We start from the raw sequence: 17746 nt of genomic DNA on the forward strand, positions 1-17746 counted from the left end.
AAAGTTATACTAGAACTTTATGAGTTATTCGACCATGACGATAGACGGCCCTGACACACATACATAAGTCTGTAAGTACCTTCAGATTGAGCTCGTTTAACAAGTCGAGTGTCGCATTACCTGATCGATCGCTCAACCATCGTTCTTTAACTCGACATTGATCCCCACAATTGGGTCGTACGAGAACAATCGGGCCGACAATATTTTTTAAACACCATGGGATTTAACTCGAAATTTCGCCTTTCCTTTGACTTGAACGATGTGCGATTTATTTTCGAAACTTATTCTAGAGTCTAGACTCATAGTGCTAAAGTTAAATCATAATTCAGGATAATCGAAATCTACTGAACAATGTATTGATTTTACAAGACATGAATGAACTTTTAAGAGAGACGTAAGTTCTTTAATAGTGTACGAAATTTTCAATTCTGAAAATAATAATAATCTCAGAGAGAAAAAGCAAAATCTCTTTGTGTAAAGATGTCTGAATGAAAGAGTGAGGGAGAGGGAGAAAACAATGAGTGAGTAATTACGCGTATTATGGCCGTAATGCTACTGTTTGCGGGACTGTAATAAGTCAATCACATGAGGTCTGTAATTTACCTCGTGCAATATCGGATGACGAATCGGGCTTGCTCTCCAGCTCTGTGTTGTTTGAAGATTCTTATCAATCTTGATCGATTGTAATTTTTCTTCTATTTGAATCAATTTAATGATAATTACACTTGGAATGAAACTATGTAAAGTTTTATCACGAAATTCATGAAAATAATTATTACTAAATAACGTGATGCAAATTATTGATAGTTTTTTTATATTGATTTCATTTAACGCTTGAATAACATTTCAGTTTTTTTAACACAGTTTAAAAGTGAAAATTATTTATTTACAATAAAGTACGTACCTGCCATTGATAATCTCATTTATTAATCACCTTCCGACATATTATTAATTACCTTCTGACAAATTTCGTTATTTTCGGGTAAGGTGAAAAAAAAGTTTCAAAGCAACACAATTGAGAAGTAGATTTCTACTCACTATAAAAATAATCACTAGTTAGAAAGGGCCTAAAAATGTTATTGTTAATTATTCATATATTATATTATTTATTATTCGACATTATCTATCTACCATTTTTTATTCATTAAATTATTCATTAGTATTTCTTATTTTCTAAAGCGTTTATTTACTGTGTCACGCAAGCGTATGAAAGCAACACTTTCTATTTTGACACAATATTTACATGGTCGTTTTTAGATGGCTATTAAGGCGTTTGCCAGCACCTCGCTAGCACTCCTCCGGGACCTGTGTCTCGGTGTCCAGGTCTCTGGCGACCGAGACTCCTCTGTATTACTGCAGGAGTGGTAGCTCTCGTATGTGCTACCACTTCGGTGCTACAGGGGCTGCTACCACTTCAATGGTGTAGGCGATACCACTTCGGTGGTGTAGGCATTATCACTTCGGTGGTATAGGCGATACCACTTCGGTGATGTTGGTTCTACCACTTCGGTTATGTAGGTTCTCCACTTTAATGGTTTAGGTTCTACCACTTCGGTGTATAAGTTCTAGCACTTTGGGGTTACTGGACTGTTAATTTCGCGTGATAAAACGACATGCTTTCCATCTATGTGGTTCTGATGAACTTCTGAACAGCGAGCACGATATGCGTGAGAGTCGAATGCCCATGGGTATGGTTTATGAATTTTTAAATTCACACCTCCTGAATTTTGCGATTTATGTATGATTTCACGACTTCAAATCATTAGTGAAAGAGCGAAATTTGATGAGCTTTTTAGTGCAGTGACGAAGACTTGGTGCCTTGAGTCATCGTGATGCTCGATGTCTCCGACTGCGAAATAGCGTTGAAAATAAATTATGAGACGGTTGCAGCTCATTAATAGAGAAATGGCAAATAATATAAAAATATAATTATCAATGCAATCTTCTTTAATTTTAATGAATTTCAATGAAAATTTTAGTCTATCTCGAATATTTTAAAGAGATGCAAGATTATTTCGGGTGCAATTTTGTAGGGTAGCCTATGTAAGGCAATTTAAGGCATTAGCTTGTATTGTTTTAGAGGCTTTGGTGCTCATGGTGCTGAATATTCCGTCAAGTGGTGCGTAGCTGATGCTACTAGAGTAATATTAAAGCATTCTGGATAATGATGCTATTCTAGCACCCCAATTCGTGGAACGCACGCAACTCTGTAGGTCACGCCCATATAGAGCGGCCAGGAACAAAACTTTTACACTGAAAAGTTCGAAGCGATTCATTTTGACTGCCTGGCTTTTTTAGTGCATTTTCTCATTGATGGAAAAAAATGCACTAATGTGCTCGCCATGTCCGTCTGTCCGTCCGTCTGTCTGTCCGTCCGTGACTTCACGTTTTCGTCGACGAGAAAATGCTCGCTCTGTCACTCACTGCATGCAGTGAGTACTGAGTTATATTATTTGTTATATTAGCTATTAGCTTGAATAAGCTAATAAAATAATAAGCAGCTTGGATCAACTACAATATAAGGCCACGATATTCACTTCAATATTTTTTGGCACTAGTGGCAAATGCAAGGATAGATACAATTATTTACATATGCAGGCTTTGTTTAAAAAATATAACTCAGTACTCACTGCAGCGAGTGACAGAGAGCGCATTTTCTCGTCGACGAAAACGTGAAGTCACGGACGGACAGACGGACGGACTGACGGATATGGCGAGCACAATTGTGCATTTTTTCCATAAATGAGAAAATGCGCTAAAAATAAGAACATTTAAACGATACAACAATAGTTCATTGTTGCATTAAGCTACGTTTATTATAATTTTAATTGTGCAAACGTCTAAATATAGAGTACAGTGGCCAAATTTTGTGCCTAGTCTGCCCTTGGCCTGTGAGTACCGAATCTCTTTACAACGACCAATCACTAACATTTCTATCTCACCAGTTAAGCCTATACACGGTATTGAGCTCATAAAATACCAGTTAACTTTAAAAATAAATAAGCGCAAAATTTAACTGAATTTCGACAGAATTAAAAAATTTACAATTTTCATCCTGTCTCATGTTTCTGGTTGCAACGTTATTTACTCCTTAAAAATATTATTAGAATGGCCCGAAATTTTATTCCATTACTTACCGGTTACAAACGTTCAATTTTGGTCGTAAAATATTTTTTAGCTGCTGTAAGATTCTGTTCTATCTTCCCAAACAATAATTGCAAAATGATTTTCATTATTCATCGCTCGGGGACATTTCGTGGTGCAGTATATCGAGTACGACGCATCCATTTTTCTCCGTGATTAATGGGGGACGAAAGGAAGAACATATGCCGCTCGTCAATATTGTGGATTCCCGTACTTTGAGAAGAAAACTAAAAACACATAAAACTCTCTTCATGCAATTTATGTCTTGCGCCAAATAAACAAGTCTAACATTAGGGTTTTTCTTGCGCACACGACATGCAATTTAGACGCATCAATTTATTAGTAGTAGCAAGTAGTTTACTTTACCCTACAAGTAAACTACTACTTGATAGGTAGTTTACTTTACCCTACAAGTAAACTACTTGCTGGCTAGTTTACTTGCAGGATTTGTCTCAATTATGAGTTATCTCGTCTTCAATATTTCGAGACCAAGTAAAATGGTCGCCACTGCATATATCTTTTCAACAATTTATTATGTTTGACGTTGTTATTCTACTGGATTATATATTTTTGCTTTATTTGCAAGTTTTTTAGTTTCGGAATTTTATTAAATATTTAAACCGTTGAAATATTCTTTCGCAAGACAAGTGTCATTTATTTTCTGTGAGAGAAGCTTAGCTTTCGAAATTCATTTCCGTCAAATTCAGCTTAATAGCTTCACTATTTCAATGCGAAAAGAATACACCAAACATCGGAATATATTCTTTCAAATAGGGAGGCAGCGGTCTGAACGCTCTAAACTTTTTTTAACAGAATAAGAGAAATTTGAGCGGATGAAACTTGGCAAGAATCATTTATACTGTGCTTCTGTTTTCTCCGAGTGTGCCGGAGCTCGCTGTGGCCAGTGCCACAAGATAGCGCATCGTGCCATTAAGACAGCAACATAGTCTGGCTAATGCGGTGGCGTTGTTAGAGCCATAACTAAACTTCACCTTAAGTGCGACTGCCACAGCCACGCCGGGTCTGATCATTGATTACCTCCAGAATGTGCTTTAAAGGCTGCTTCTGTGACGTAGATTTGCATTTACAACGGTACTCGCTTACTAGATTGGTCTTGTGGTGGCCACAAAATTTTGTGGTATATTTCTTTTTATCGTGTAAAGGGAAAAATATCTGAAATGGTCTTTAGTACGAGACGTAATATCAACATAAAATATAGTTATAATTGTAAAAAATGGACATATGCGTCTTTCATCGTCCGAAAGAAATTTAGACACATGCAGCTAAAGAAACTGAGGCCGGATAATCTTAAGCAAGACGAATATTGATGCAACAAAAGTCCTATTAAAACTTACCCTAGAAAATATATTTCTAGCGACTTTCGCGTTGCCGTTTGGCTAGTACCCGAAAAAATGCGTCAAAACTGTGTAGTACACGGAAAAGAGTTTCAAAACTGTGCTCGATGCTCTCACCAGTACACGGGAAAATGCGTCAAAGTTGGGCTCGATGCTCTTACTATAGCGACGTGAGCGCCTTGTATTGTCAGTGCAGTCGATGTCGGTGACAAATGCCACAATTGGTTAAGTCTGCCAGCTAAACTGTAGTACAGACGCTGCTGGGCTGGTAAGTTATTATTTATTGCTACCGATCACGACTGTTGCTCTGTGCTGGTAACTCGGTATGGCCTCAAGTTGACATTTTGTCCTGCATTAACAATATGAAATAATACGCAATATGATCTTGCGTAACGAAAGTTTGTCATTGTAAAGAAAAATTGTGTATATAAATTGTATAATAAAGATTAAACATATTAACTGTCGGGAACCTATGTAGTTCCGACAGTAATATTCGGGATCGTATCTTAATTTATAAAAAGAATATATTGCAGTCAAGATCGGTTTACCCTGCCTGTCAATCACTGGGAGGCACTGATATCGCAGCCCAATTTAAGTCGTCTCCTCTATATCCATTGTACATTGTACATGTGTCCATTTTTCTCTGTCCTTAAGCGGATGAATATGCCATGCATAATTTTGGCCGACTTGTTAAAACTGGGTTTAAACAATCGTCTAGTCAATCATTATTCATCCTCCAATAAAGTAACACAATTTATCATTAGTTACAATGTAGTATTTATTTTGTGCTATTTCTTTTTATAAATTTGCTGGTACGTACTCGTAGCGATTTAAAATTTATTTTTGTAAGATACCTTTCTAATGAAGCTCAAGATTACAGACAATAGTTTTCGTAGATCAAATCTAAGCATTTTTCAATACATTAAAACTTAAATCAAGATGAATTACACATATTTTCCTTTTAATCTAGATGCACCGTGCTCAGAAAATTCAATAAAATCCATAAATAACAATCAACTTACTTATATGTGATATCTAGCTTGATAATAATTATGTTAGGACCTCACAACAAAAATGTTCACATAAATGAAATCACCTCTGATTCCAACTGTATTGCACTCTCGTTGATCCAGAATTTTCTGCTGTATCATTACCTCGAAGAAATTCATATTCCCCGTCATATCCATATTTCCGATAATGTATTCCTATAAGCTTATCACTTGAGCGATTTGACCTGAGTGATTATATCTGAGTGATGTATCGGTATCACTTGAGTGATCAAGCATTTCAGCTCCAAATACATAAGCAGAAAAGTCGTCATATTCTATTTTGTATGATAATTGACAAACTTTCATTTAAATTTTCTTCTTTTTAGCGCATTTTCTCATTTATGGAAAAATGCACTATTGTGCTCGCCATGTCCGTTCGTCTATCTGTCCGTCTGTCTGTCCGTGACCATGTTTTCGTTGACGAGAAAATGCGCTCTCTACCACTCACTGCATTGAGTACTGAGTTATATTTTTTCCCGATTCGCCATTCTAAAAACTTTGCGCACCAGTTCACCGGTGAAATTCCTCGTATCGCACTGTTGAACAAAAGTTATGTATTATCTAGAACTCAGAATATCTACTTTTTAGCGCATTTTCTCATTTATGGGAAAAATGCACTATTGTGCTCGCCATGTTCGTCTGTCTGTCTGTCCGTCCGTCCGTCCGTCTGTCCGTGACCTCAAGTTTTCGTCGACGAGAAAATACGCTCTCTGTCACTCACTGCTGTGAGTACTGCGTTATATTTTTCTCTCATTTGCACCACCATTCTTTGACAATACTTCAAAGACGATAACAAAATTTCTGCACAACTCAAAGAACCATTTACAGACGAGACTCCATATCAACATTTACCGCAGTGAAGCTCTGACGACAGTCGACCCCATACAGTTATGCCGTACTTTGATCATCATTAAATATTAGTTTACAAAAACGAGACAAAACATATACAGAGTGACAGAGAAGCTTCAAGTGAGCTAGGAAAGCTGTAAGTGTGTCAGGGAAGCTGTAAGTGTGTCAGGGAAGCTGTAAGTGTGCCATGAACGCTACAAGTGTGCCATGAACGCTGTAAGTGTGTCAGGGAAGCTGCAAGTGTGCCATGAACGCTGCAAGTGTGCCAGGGAAGCTGCAATGGACTTGCATGATTTGCTTGAAGATTTTTTCCAGAGTGTATTTGGGCTTAATTAAAATCAAGCATTTCAGCTCCAAATACATAAGCAGAAAAGTTGTCATATTCCATTTTGTATGATAAATAACAAACTTTCATCTAAATTTTCTTCTGTTTTAGCGCATTTTCTCATTTATGGAAAAAAGGCGCTATTGTGCTCGTCATGTCCGTCCGTCTGTCTGTCCGTCTGTCCGTTCGTCCGTCCGTGACCATGTTTTCGTCGAGGAAAAAATGCGCTTTCTGTCATTCACTGCATTGAGTACTGAGTTATATTTTTTCCCTGATTCGCCATTCTAAAAACTTTGCGCACCAGTTCACCGGTGATGTTCCTTATATCTCACTGTTGAACAGAGGTTATGTAATATCTAGAACTCATAATATCTTCTTTTTTCTCATTTGCACCACCATTCTTTGACAATATTTCAAAGACGATAACAAAATTTCTGCACAACTCAAAGGAACCATTTACAGACGAGACTCTGTATCAACATTTGCCGCAGAGATGCTCTGACGTTCTCTGCAGCGACGACTGTCGACCCCCTACAGTTATGCCGTACTTTGATCATCATTGAATATTAGTTTACAAAAACGAGACAAAATATGTACAGAGTGCCAAAAAAGCTTCAAGTGAGCTGGGAAAGCTGCAAGTGTGCCAGGGAAGCTGCAAGTGTGCCATGAACGCTACAAGTGTGCCAACTCTGATTTTTGGCACCAGGCTGGCACTGCAGAGCAATACACAGCCTGGCACTCGTCCAGCTCTGGCACCGACGGCTGCAATGCCGTACAATTACTGACACTCTGTACTCCAACTACCATGTTTAATTTTTTTTTGTAACTTCAACGATAGTGTTTGTTATTTTTTATTGTGAGAAAAATCGACATGGAAGCAATTGACTTAACCAAAAAAAGCAATTTGTATTTCATCAAATCTGGATTATGACTAGCTGTTTCTTATATTTGTTTTTATTTATACGTTAATTTTTGTTGTTCGCGAAAATTTTTGAGCAAACATTTGAAATATGTCTTTCATATTGCAATGGTGTTACGTTAAAAACCCCATACGTAATTGTTGATATTATCTTACAAAAAATTATTTAATTCATCATTATTAGAATAATTTTTTTGATACGGGATTCAGTTACTTGTGTGATTCTTCGCCTATATTGATAGAGGGCTTGTGGCACTTGTAGTTGGAAGAATGAAAGAGGAGCGTCACAAGAAGAAAGAGAAAGCTACAACCAAACTTGAAGCTGATAAGAATTATTCCTGGTAATTTTGCCTGCTTCACTGAATTTTCTGTACAATCTGTGCAGTGCTTAACAAACAGTGATGAAACGGGATTTTCATTCATTCATTCGTTATATTTTCTTTAACTCTATAATGCCTTTCGTGTCTCTTTTATGCATAGATGTTATTACTATGAAGCTTGCTACAGTTTCCTGCGTATTTTTTGCCCTTACCGCGGTTCTAATTTGCATGTTATAATACCAAAAGATATGAAATTTGCCTTATTGCGACTTTCTTTAAGTGACGGCATGTTTATCGTCCATATGGATCGTTCATCGTCCATCGTTTGTACGATCCATGATGGAACGGAACTCAAATGTTTATCAGTTCAAAGAAATTTTCATTCACATTCGCGTACATCTTTCATTTCCATTTGTTTTACAGGGTAATAAGCATTATTTAAAAACTATTTATGCTCCCTGTGACGAATCTCAAAGCAAACGAATTTTATATTTTCTCCATGAATATTCATCAAGGCATCGGGAATATAATTTTCGCTGCACTTTCTGAAAGCTCGTGCGAACTTTGCAAATCCCCTCACGACGCGCAATTTAAATATCCTCTGGTGGCACATTTCCTTTAACCCTCAAAAGATCGCAGCACGAGTCTGCATCGGCGCAACCATCTAAGATAGCGTCGCGGTATACAGACCGTGACAGATAGCGCCATCTCGCGCCCGCTGCTCGAAGATGCGCTGTACAAAGAGCGATAATGTCGGGCCTTCCGAATGACCCGCTGTGTACAAAAGCAGTAGAGACGACGTCGCACGAAATGCACCGCATCCCAAGACGCTTGAATTTTTTGATGATATTACTTGAAGCGGACGATCTAATAAGCTTCATAAGAACACGTTTCTGAAATGGCTGAGGTGTTTGTCTGTCGAGAATAACAGGCATGCAATGTGCAGTGAAATAAAATTTTATTATGAATCAGTGTTTAGATGTTAGATGAATACTGATATATAAAAATCTATTTTCATGGCGTGTCCTGAGCACCGAAAATAATACGGTCGCATTTATTAGTCGCAAACTGTATTGTTCGAATTCAGTTTCTGCAAAACGAATGAAAGAATAACGTTTCGAGGTTTAGTTGAAGCAATATCTGTCTCATGCGCAAGGCTGCAGCGCAATCTGGCATTCAGATCAGTGAGAAGGTCTGGAGTCAAATGGGTCACGTCGAATGGATCTCAGGTGAATCTTAAGGTGCACCGTAACTCAACCTTAACTCTAATGATGAAATGTAGAACTTCGCTCGCCACGCGTGACTTCGGTAGCCATTGACGAGATTTGGGCCCATACTGCGTCGAAAATATTGCTTCTATATGTCTTAAAATAAACGGATTTATTATCTGTACCTGGGAAAATCAATCATTGTTTTGTGATAAGTTACGCTCATCGAAAGTTTATTTTGCTGGCATTGCTTTCAAGCAGACTTATATTCCTAAACTCCTGAAGTCACAATTTTTTTTTCGTCAAGTTGGCTTCCATTCCACCCTGAGTGCATTGGTGCTGGTGGGTGCAATGTAACTTGGAACAGTTCTGTGTCGCCGACCGCAGTAAGGCAAAAATGTTTTAATAGGTCGTAAGCCGAACGCAAATTTAGTTAAAGAAACAACATTTATTTTCTTCAATACTTTACTAATATCGCTAGTGCGTTTTTCGACTAAAGAATTAATAAAATAAAATTTTATAAATATAAAGATTTAATAAATTCTAAAGATTTAATTCAATTTTTTTTCTCTCATCACACGAAGTTTCGATCATCCTTCATCGAAAGTTTATTTTGCTGCCATTGCTTTCACGCAAACTTATATTCCCAAACTCCTGAAGTCACAATAGTTTTTTCGTCGAGTTGGCTTCCATTCCGCCCTGAGTGGGAGCTGGTGGGTGCGATGTAACTTGGAACAGTTCGCCGACCGACCGCAACTTTTCTCGAATGCAGATAACTTGTGCAGCCACAGAGCCCCGTTGGCTCACAAACAGGATTTTTTCGGCCTCTTTCGAGGCGGTTTGGTCTCGCGAGATTTGGGATCGCATATCGGCGTGAAGAAACAAATTGGACGATCTGTGAAAAATGTCGTGACGATCTCGTTATGAAAATTATATTTATTTGTGTTATGATCGTGTGGCTACCACTGAACGAATGAAACCGATGCAAAAATTGCCAGTTAACGATTTTTTCAATGAAAATTAGAGCACGCACCTAGTACGAATGTTAAAGAGATGATAACAGTGACAGTTTTTAGTAAGATAAACTACATGTGTGAAAGGAACGCACTAAGTATCAGTCAAATGAGTTTCAGTGAAGCTACCATTCCTATTTTCCTTGCTTTATTATATCAATAATACCAATTAATTCGTGAAAAATATTGCTCATAAAGTATTTACCGTATGGGCTGCAATTCACAACAATACACAATAAATGAAGATGACAAAGTGCTAAGAAATGGCCATCCATTAATGATGAAGAGATTCGCTCAAATGCTCATCGTTGATGCTGATGCAATTCACAACAATATACAATAAATGAAGATAACAAAGTGCTAAGAAATGGCCATCCATTAATGATGAAAAGATTCGCTCAAATGCTCATCGTTGATGCGGGTCATAATCAAGATCTTCATTATCCCTGCCGTCAGGAGCTGCTCAGCTAATCTCTCGTCACTATACCTGCCGTCACTATCAATCATCAGTCGCCTGCAACGCGAATTTGGACTCCAATTAAGCTTGTTATATCAGGCGTTAGTGAGTCAGGCGCCTCAATTATGCGTCCTGAAATCGTGCCACGTGATGATATTTTGATGATTTTTCGTTATTATTATTCTTATAATAATCATGAATATTATTTTTAACATTATAATCATTATTATTTCTATTATTATGGTGTTTGTTGGTATTTATATATAATTCTGACCGAATTTCCGCAAAATCTTCAAAATATGGACTCTATTCTGATAGCAGAAACTTATTTGAATGTAATTTCCGTCCTTTTTCTCTCGAGATGTCTTTCTCAACATTGCTCGCATTACATGAAAAATGTTTACCTCTCTGAATTAAAAATAAAATTATTTTAACACATAAAATTACTTGCAGTGCATGAAAAGTTTTCAAATAGCTGATTTACAACTGGGCACTCTTCCGGAATAGCGGAGACTCGTCGGAAGATCCTTCTTACGACTGCGCACTGAGCCTTTTTATTACCGGTCGTTGTGTTAGCGAGGTTACAGCATCGGGGCAATGCTCGGACTTGTGCTTCATATCACACTCAGAGGAATTACTGAGACTTGGTCCAGTGCAAATATCAGAACTTGCTTAGGTACAAGTAACGGCCCAGGTGCAAATATAAGAACTTGCTTAGGTACACGCCTAAGTGCACGAAGCGACCGATTTCTCGTATGTAATTGGTGGGTTCAGTTTGAAAATCTGTCAGTGTTGAAGTTACGTATATGTGAATATTTTTAATAGTTTTCATTTTCCCAGTTCCTAAACGCATGCGCGGGAAGGCCTCCAAATGAATAGGCAGTAGTTCAAAAATTTTCCTTGGAAAATTTTACAATTTAAAAAGATCATTTTGTTCAGTAATGAAGTAATATACAAGAAAATAAATGCAAATTTGCAGGTGTCCTTTCCAAAAGTTTTCAGAATGAACGTTTTTGGAAGAACAAAATTATATTGTTATTTGCTTGTAACATTTGTAAATGTACTGCAGTTGGTTTTGTTATTGAATGAGTTTAAATGGGATCAAATTTAATTTATCTGCCTGATAATATTTTCGCGATTTGGCTTCAATTACTTTATTTCCATTCAATGAAGTCATGATTTCAGTCGTGGTAAAATATTACCATATATAGAGTGTTATATATTATCGACGTAGTGTAGATTTGTAGGTAAATATCAAGGAGACTCACCACGACGAATCTGCAGCGACTTAACCAATGACTACAGTGGCCATTGTAAAAGAATCGTCATAGCTGCCTGCAGGCTCTTGGATGCGGGGAAAGTTGTGGGAGCCAGTAAAACTTTCAGATACGAACCGCCACTATTGTCGTGCTTTTGGTCTCGTGTATGGGCACAACTGGCCACGGAAGGACCCAGTAACCCTTTACACGAGGCTAGTGATACACGGCGATAATTAGTTAAAGTTAGCATTCGAAAACTGTTTTGGGTGCCTTTACTGGTCCCGTGTACAAGCACCTTAATGCACATGCACCTTAAGGGCGTGCGCACTGCGCACCATACCTTGCAGTTCAGGCCGTTCGTCTTCATTAGAGCTGCTGTCAGGGCCGGTCTCGGCTTCGATGTTTCTCCGATCACCCATATCTCCTGACCGTCCATCATCGCTGCAGGCAAAGCCTACACATTAAACAACCGCTCGCCTCGTAAAAATAAAGTGGGATAATCACCGGGCCAGTAAATACAAGCGTCGTTGCAGCTCATTAAATCAACAACCTTGGCATGAAACTCTGCTGTGATTGATGGGCAAGAGGTTTTCGCAAACATAATTTAAAAAATACTACTTTTCAGGAGCAAGAAGAAATATTTGAAGCATATATCATATAATTTTTATAAATGTAGTAGGGAATTCCGATGGAGCTGTCTGAGAGACGTTTTCTGCAGTTTCATGAGATTTCTGCTGTTCCACTTTTACAGCTTTTTTTAACTAGTAATAATTCGAAATGCTCATGTGCATTGGTGAGAGAGTTATAAATGTCATGAAAAGGGCTTCAAACAACCTATTGATAAACGAAACATGAAATTTACGAGCACCTAAGTATACATTCGTGAACGCTAAAATATTAAATTTGTGCAGTAAAACCTTACCTTGCAGTTTTTTTTCTGACGCATGGAGTCATAAAAATATATTGCCTTTCATTCTGCAAGCTTCAATGAAATACGCATCAGTAAAAAAGTGAGTTTTTGGGCCGAATTCATGGCCAGCGTCGTAGAGTTCACATCTCAAAGAGGGCAAGTGGTCAATAAAAGAAGCTGGAAATAAAGTCTACCGCAGACCGCCCTCCCTCAGATGAATGGTTGCCCTCGGGAGCAGCGATGGCATTTAGAGGGACTCAACGACTGACCTGCCTCTACCCTCGCTGCCCTCACTCATGCCTCTACCCTTGCTGCCCTCACTCATGCCTCTACCAATTCCTCTACCCTCGCTGCCCTCACTCATTCCTCTACCCTCGCTGCCCTCACTCATTCCTCTACCCTCGCTGCCCTCACTCATTCCTCTACCCTCACTCATGCCTCTGCTGTAGGCTCGCCTTGAGTGCAGGGCAGTGCAAGTATAAGGGGCTCGGAAACAGCCGCTCTCAAGTGTACCGAGTTTTAAAAGGTCAGAAGGCCGAACGGTGACATATTTTGTATATTATGTCCGGAATCATCGCCTTACTATAGTGTATTTTTTCTGGCATTCAGGTTTCTTTATCACCTTTCAAATAAAATTTCGAATACTGGCATTTTCTGATAGTGAAATGGAATTGCAACGCCATTTTCTCAGTGATCAAGCGTCGAATGAACGCCATTTTACGTGCGAATATTCCGTCAGACGAAGTTAATAAGTTAATTCGCACTATACAGTTGTGTTAAACATAAGAATACAATTCAGAACATTTTTGTATCGACTTCAGATATTGTTGAATGGACTTCAAAATAGTTGAAGTTAACAGCATTCCGCGGGTCTGTGGAAGGACCTCGTTATCGCGTGCGGAAAACAAGGCCACAAAATACCATTGTGATCTCTTCAGTGCTGCGCTGAAGATCTTGTTAGGCGAGCTAGCCTGGGCCTTTACTTTCAAAAAAGTTAAGATCGTAAAATCATCAGCCAATCATTGACGGCCTTTCGAGCAAAGCCCACCAATCATAGACAAGAAAATAGAGCGTAAGTACTTACGTTCACTTAGCGAGTTTTGAAAGTATGGCCCCAGGCTTGAATCTTGCATCAGAAAGCAGAACTACTGGACGGCCATCTGCAATAGGTTGCTACGCGTTGTGACTGAGCTTTAACTTCTAAGTAGGTTCGATATGGCTCAATTACATCCACTTAAACTTGTCAATAACAAATTTAATATTTTCAAAACACAAGGAAGCGATTCAATATCTCTATTAACAGATTTCTCGAAAGATCTCTGTGGTATTTTAGCTTGTCAGTTAACATCCGGGAAAAATGATTTCATTGCATAAAATTTAACTGAAGAATTTCTTACTCCATAAATTTCTTCTTAGTTCAAAGTGAACTGCCAGCCAGGAGCCAAAGTTTCATTTCGTTAACTGCCGCGGCCAGCATTTCTGCACTTGCCGAGCTCGGCGGAAATTCGACGAAAGGCAGCTACTGCCTGAGTTCTTTTCTGGCTCATGTTTACTGAACATTAATTAGTGCAGTTTAATGAGAACCGAGAATGATTTTGAGAAGGTCAGTTCTCTTTGACTCTTTCATAATAACGGCAAGGCAGACAGGAGTTGTAAGTGCTTTACAAGTTTCATTTGTGTGCAAATGTTAAGATATGTAAATCGTGATTAAGCAGCTGTAGAAATTCTTCATGCAAGATAATTAAAATTTCGCTATATAAACAGCTGTTGTGTATTCATGCATCTATCTACTAAAAATATTAAATTATCATTCAAATTAATACTGCAAAATTCATTTATTGTAACGGTCCTATTTATTGTTGGAGAAAAGACTAATCGAAAGATGTATGTAAGTGTTCTTACTTGTAATGTCTAGTGCCAGCAAAAAATAATATTCTGTAATGACGTCAACGGGTTCCTTTCATTATAGGTTCCACAAATAACTAAGTGCCAACCAACATTTCTTGTGCTTGTAGGTAAACAGAATCCGGTTCAGACGTAGTTTTATTGAAGGAGTCGAGAAGCAGGAACAAAGCGACAGAGGAGAGAAGTACTTTCAGTCTTCTTATACTATAGGTACAAGCGGCCGACTGCCCAAGTTACAACGAATAAAGAAAACCTGGAAGCAAGCCTTTTCTATGGTTCGGGAAATGTTGCCAAAACATCAGCTTCAAATAATCTAAGGTAATAATTAAAATAATTACATATTCTACGGCCATATTCACAGCGAACAAGGCGCAATTGTTCTACAGCGTCAGCAAAATTTCGCGGCAACAAAAACTCGGCGATGCAATTCCTCAGGAGAAGCGGCGCGCCAGACAGATGCTGTGCTGCCGAGATTGATGCCGCTGACTTTTAATTTAATTTTCTCATTCTCTTGCATCACCAGAGTGCTGAATTAATTAATTAAGGCTGAATTCCAATCAAAATGTTGGAAATGATGTGAGGTGTTGTTGTGGATTGCTTTATTGCAAGTTATTGAGCCGTGCATTCGTTGTTGCTTAAGTTCTAATGGAGACTAATTTTAAGCATCAGTTTTGATTTTTTTTGCTTAGAAATTTTTGCTTGTATTAGTTCAACCTAGATATATAATGTTTGCGTTTCTAATTGGTTATATCAATTTTATGTTATTAATTCAGTATGAATCGCATTCTACTAAAGAAGTTTTCAGCAAGTTTTGTAATAATCTCCCAAGTACCGCAACAAACACTATACAGGATTTCATGGGAACCTAGGAATGAATCTTGTCATGAAACTCTATAGGTACTCAATTTTGAAAGAATCCAATTACCGCATACAATTCTGCCTATGGCAATGAAATCAAACAGAAACAAGGACTTTTAATGAACTGGCTGAAGTTTGCTCGCATAAATTCGACGGTATAATTTGGAGCTTTCTTGCTTTCTCTCAAGTGCCCTAAATCGGACGTAAACTTCTGCCTAGATTTACCTTCGTCTGTCGTTGTTAGAACTTTCCTGGTCCAACTCATGCAGCTTTAAAAAGTTTGCGGCATCAAGTTTAGAGAAGCTCGTACTCCTCATAATATCCGAGCTCCAATATTCCGCTCCGACCTTAGGCGATATAAATAAATTATGCTCGACATTAATGCGTGGCGGTAAGCATCTTTATTGTGAATGCCTTCCATCAGTTCGGTGTTGCCTGCAACCTTTCTGCTGCGCTCGACGCATATTTCCATTCCTTCATAAGCTTCCAGAGACCAAAATGGGAAGGATTGCGGATTAAATTCTAATGAGGACAACGTTTAATGATGGGTTGTTTATTCTATTCGGTGTTGCAGATAGCAGGATTTTTTTATACTAAATCAAAAGCGAAAATGTTTCAATGGGCCTATTTCTTCAATGCCGACACTTCTTATGCGTTATCTTTAACTATATATATTTTTTGCTGCACTTGAACATAATAAGTTTTCCAATTTGGCTAAATTCTTATTCATGTGGCGACGGATAATATGCATACTTTAAACGACTAAGTTGGAAAAATCGCAATTATCGAATTTTATAAGCGTGCAATTATTTATTAAGTAAATTTTTGTAATTTTATTCACCCGAGTCTCCATGATGTACAAATTTTTAGCGTTAGTTTCATTAGAAATCAAATTTTTGTGAATTTTAGTTTCATTTTGGTCAACTAATGAGCTTGTTTAACTTCTTAGACAACGAAAATCTGTCTGTTCCCGCGTGGCCAGCAAAGACTGAACTCACAGCTATTGTTCGCTTTGCAAGTCTGCTATCTTTAGATTCTTCCACTATCATGCATTATCATTATTATACTTGGAAAAACAATAAATTAGGTAGCCTCGAGCCTAACATTACAAGCAAATTATCCGAACTGGGCTGAAAAATTGCAAGTTTGCCCAACAAATCACCAGCGACATGCATAAAGATTTGCTGTGGTCATCGATTTCCAGTATCCACTTCTACAATCTGGGCCTCGAAATGCCTGTACTGGAATATGAAAGTATCAATTCAAAGGACATATGCAAGAGCCGTGCCTCTTTAATTGTAAATCTTCGCCGTTGCACGTCTCGAATAAATACGAATTTAAATTTAACGCTTTGGGATCCTCGGGAGTAACCTTATCGAAAATACGATACTATATGTTTCTATTTTCTATTATCAAACGGGTTGGAATTTTTTTCTGGCCAAATATTGCAAAAATGCTTGCCTTCTTTACCACACAAGATTTTAGCAAATTTGGTGTTTGCAGGATTATGTCACGTAGGAGATAGTATCCATTCATGTCAGATTGGATATTTGCCAGCCAAAATACATGCATGCCAGAACAACAGTTACTGGATGCGTCCAGTGGAATACCCATCATGTTACTTGCATTGTGGCCTGCCATCAAAATTTAGTTTTCAGGGTCACGCCCTATATTCTTTTTCAACGTGATATTTTTCTCCTGTTGAATTTGATTTCGAATATTTCAATTGCAGAATTATCTTGTTTATTCTGGTTGTATGTAGCCTGTCATCAAAATTTAGTTTTCAGGATCACGAAAGGGCCCTAAATTATTTTTCAACGTGATATTTTTCTCCTGTTGACTTTGATTTCGAATATTTCAATTGCAGAATTATCTTGTTTTTTTCTGGTTGTATAAATTTATTTTCATGGGAAGTTAATTTTTTTTTAATAATTCAATTGAACCTCAGTAATTTCTGTCATAAACATGCGCTTTCATCAGGATTTTAAATCCCCATCTAAACTCTAAAATTGAAGTAAATTATTTATTATTAAAAGTAAATTAAAAACTATCTTACGGGATCAATCGAACGTTTTAGGAGTATTTTTCGCTATTTATTTATTACATGTGTTTGATCAATAATATTGAGCTTTGTTCCGAGTCTGGTGAACATAAATCGATAATTTAATAAATCAC

Source organism: Hyalella azteca, unplaced genomic scaffold (genome assembly GCF_000764305.2).
Source record: "Hyalella azteca isolate HAZT.00-mixed unplaced genomic scaffold, Hazt_2.0.2 contig8602, whole genome shotgun sequence".
Classification (NCBI taxonomy): Eukaryota; Metazoa; Arthropoda; class Malacostraca; order Amphipoda; family Hyalellidae; genus Hyalella; species Hyalella azteca.